This window comes from Populus nigra, chromosome 7, assembly GCF_951802175.1.
Source record: "Populus nigra chromosome 7, ddPopNigr1.1, whole genome shotgun sequence".
In the NCBI taxonomy this organism is placed as follows: Eukaryota; Viridiplantae; Streptophyta; class Magnoliopsida; order Malpighiales; family Salicaceae; genus Populus; species Populus nigra.
In genome coordinates this window covers 20,070,424-20,074,492 of record NC_084858.1, presented here as the reverse complement: position 1 = coordinate 20,074,492, position 4,069 = coordinate 20,070,424, and the positions used below count along the sequence as shown (strand labels likewise).

General features: G+C 23.9%; 1 non-coding gene across 1 annotated transcript; it reads left to right on the top strand.

The window, feature by feature from the left end:
- Positions 1–1,096: 1,096 nt before the first annotated feature.
- On the top strand, positions 1,097–1,168 carry TRNAD-GUC (transfer RNA aspartic acid (anticodon GUC)). Its single transcript has one exon. It is a non-coding gene; the product is annotated as a tRNA-Asp (tRNA).
- The last annotated feature ends 2,901 nt before the right edge of the window (positions 1,169–4,069 follow it).

Genomic DNA, 4,069 nt, shown 5'->3' with positions numbered 1-4,069 from the left:
CTTCTAACTTAAGATTATTTTAACTCCTTTTATTTATAAATTATCAATGAAATAGTTTTTAAATTAAAACCTAAAGTCGCATTCCATGAGCTCAAGATTGTATTAATTACTTGCTTATTAGAGAGAGGTTCGTGGTTTTTATAACCTTTTTATAGCTAATTAGCACATCGGGCAAATTTATTTTTTAAATTAGAATAGTTAAAAAAAATAATTTTCACTCTAAGATAAAGATAATAGCTGTGCATGTAGCATGCACAACCTATAGTTCACAACATATAGTTGTTGCGAAGGTTCTATCATTTGATTTAGTTTAGCTAGGTTTTTTTTTTTTTTCAGGGAGTAATAATGTAGATTACCTAGTTAAAAATTTTTAATGAATTTTACTATAAGTTGTTTATTTACTGCATGTGTAATTATTGTTTATGAGATATAATGAAAATTATTTTCTCATTGGAAAATAATTTTATTTACAGTGTTAATGTGTGGAAAAAACTCATTTTTTTTTATCATCATCAACTACAATAACACCAATAAAGGGTAAAATTACCCTTAAAAAAATACTTAAAATAAATTTTAATTTCTTCAAAAGAAATCCTCCTTTCAATAGGTAGTTATAAATACAGCCAGTACAAAAGAAATCCTCCTTCCCATTCCAGTCCAAGCCCTAAACAAACTTAACAAATCTTAGAACTATTTAGTTGAAATTTAAAATTAACATTTTAAAATTTAAAGAATCGTAACACATTCTATTTTATATTGCAAAATATATGTCAACCTTTGTAAATCAATCACATCCTATTTTTAGTTTATCTTATAACAATGTATATTTAAATACAATAAAAAATAAGTTTACTTCTTTTTAATTTATCTTATGTAAATTTATGTTTAAATACAATGCAAATTAATACATGAATTAGTTGTTCTTTATGGTAATTTAACATGCATCATTAACTTCAACCACACTTTTAAATAAACACTTATAATCTATTATTTCTGGAAAAATATTTTGAACTAAAATTTTAATCAAACATCTATGTAAATCATATGTTTAAAAACTTATTTAATTAAATTACTCTCTGACCGATACTCCACCAAAGTCGTTGTAGTATAGTGGTAAGTATTCCCGCCTGTCACGCGGGTGACCCGGGTTCGATCCCCGGCAACGGCGCTTTTCTTTTTAATGCCTCTTCTTGATTACTTCTATTAAAGCCTAACGAAGTAATAAACCTTCATTATTAACAGCCATCATACGGCTTTTTTAGCTAATTTGTTAAAACTTGTTTGGATTGTATAATTAATTCAATCATTTTATGGCATCTCTCTCTAAACAGGAAACATAAACTTTAAAATTTAGACACTCATGTCATGATGTCACTGTTATCTATTTAATACAATATACAAGCCTTAAAATTTGTAGATTTGTTAGAATTTATACAGTACACATTACCTTATATTATTAATTAATTTTAATTACAAGAAAATATAAAAATAATCAGATTTAAAATTATAATTACTTGGTCAACAACTTTGATACCTTATCAAATTATTATTTCAATTCAAAAATTTCAATTATTAAATAAAATCTTAGGATATAATTTATATTATTATCTAATCTATAATATAAAATAAAAGAGCTTATCCTCTGTATTTTTATTCTTATTCAATACAATTTTACTTGATAAAAAGCATGGCATTATCGATATGGGTTCATGTTTAATTTGATGAATATGTTTATGTATATTATAAAAAAGTGATTGTTTAATAAGGAAATACCTAATTTTGCTTCTAAAACACAAAGACTAAGAAGAGGCTAATTAATTTGTACAGGTGGAAAGACTAATTAATCAAAACACTTTGTATAGGAGGAAACATTTATTAATCAATAATAAATTACTAAGTATAAAACCCCTTTACCAATTACAAACTGGATAAGGTAATTGGATGGAATATAGTTCAAATGAATTCAAAAAAATAAAAAACCCAGACTTTATAGGTATTTAGAAAATAAAATTAAGAAAAAGAACTTCTTTTTTATATGCAACGTAAAGATTATCACTCTTAATCTTTCCAATCTTATTATAAAAAATATTAAAATATATGAGAAAACACTATATTTTCCTCACAAAACACTATAAATTACTATAGTGTTTCCTCATATATTGATTTCTTAACACATGGTTTTTTTTCCTTTTCCTTTTCTTTTTGTTTTTTTATAATTTTTTAAAATTTCTTTTGTCGATTCATTTTTTTAATATTAAAATAGTTAAAAATTTAATTTTGTAATTTTTTCTTTTATTTTGTATTTTTATGAAGCTAGCATGTTTTGCGGATTTGTCAAAATAATCCAAGTTGCCCTAGTTTATGGATTTGGTGAGTTTTTTTATTTGAATTTGGTTTTTTTATAGTCTATTTTTTTCTTATAATGTTAAAAAAATAATTTTAGAGAAAAACCATGTTATTAAACTTTATGAAATAACAAAATTAAAGAATGTGGGGGAAACCACTATTCATCGAACACTCATTACACTGTGGATTACAATAGTAATCCATAATGTTTTGGTTTCTTTATTTTTATTTTTGAATTTTTTTATGATTTTCTTTTCAAATATATTTTTATCGATTTCATCTTTTAAAATTGAAATTGTTGAGAATTTAGTTTCGTAATTTGTTTCTTTTTATTTTGTCTTTATATAAGGTTAACATGATTTATGAGTTTGTTAAGGTAATCTAAGTTGCTCCGGTTTACAAGTTTGGTGAGTTGTGTTTTTTTTAATTGAACTTGACTTTTTTTATAGTCTATTTTTTCTCATATAGTTAAAAAAATAGTTTTAGAAAATAGTTATGTTATTAAATTTTATAAAATAACAAAAATTAAAAGGGTGTAAAGAAATCATTGTAATCCACAATCTATAGTGTTTTCCTCACAAAACACTATAGATTACTATAGTATTTCCTCGTATATTTGTTTTTTGAACACGTGTTTTTTTTCCTTCTCCTTTCTTTTTTGTGAAACCACTATTATCATAGTAATTCACAATAAAAAGACCATCGTTAATCCACACGCATTGAACTGTGAATAACAATAGTAATCCACAATGTTTTGCTTTCTTTTTGTTTTTGAATTTTTGTTATAATTTTTTTTTCATATTTGTTTTTGTCGATTTCATCTTTTTAATATTGGAATGATTGAGAATTTAACTTCATAATTTGTTTTTTTATTTTACCTTTCTAAAAGATTAGCATGATTTGCAAATTTATCATAGTAATCCAGGTTGCTCTAATTTACGAGTTTGGTGGAGTTTTTTTTTTAATTGAAGTTAATTTTTTTATCATCTTTTTTTTCTCATATAGTTAAAAAAATAGTTTCAGAAGAAAAATTAATGTTATTAAACTTTATAAAGTCCATGAACTTATTCACAGGTTTGACTAGTTGACTTGGTTCGTTGGTTTGACAATTTTAATTTTTAAATTAGTTTTTTTTCCATTCTTATATACTATGATAATTGGGAATTCAATTTTATAATTGGTTTTGTTTCCCCTTTTATGAAGTTATCGCAATCCAAACAAAACATCTCGGTATTGGGTTGACGTTTGATTTCACAATTATCTATTTTTATTATCATATAGTTAAATAAAAAATAGTTTTGAAAAAAAAATTATAATCCTAATAGAGTCCATAACTTAGTTCACAAGTTTGACTTACTAGCCTAACTTACCTGATTTACAGGTTTGACAAGTTTACCCATCGATAAGATATGTTTTTTTTTGTCTTTTAATTGTTTTTAATTTATTATGTTTTTATTTCATCATTTAATATTAGATATGTTAGGAAATGGACTGCATTATTGATTTTTATTTACTTTCTAGGGATAATTATCTTAAATAAGTGTTTATTTTTAGGTTGGTACTCAATTTTATGAGTATTTATTTTTATCATATAATTAAAGAAAAAAATATTTATAAGAAAAAGTTATTAAATCCAATAGAATCCATGACCTAGGTATTATAATTCCATTGAAGTCCATAACTTAGTTCACAAGTTTGACGTACTAGCTCATCTTACCCGATT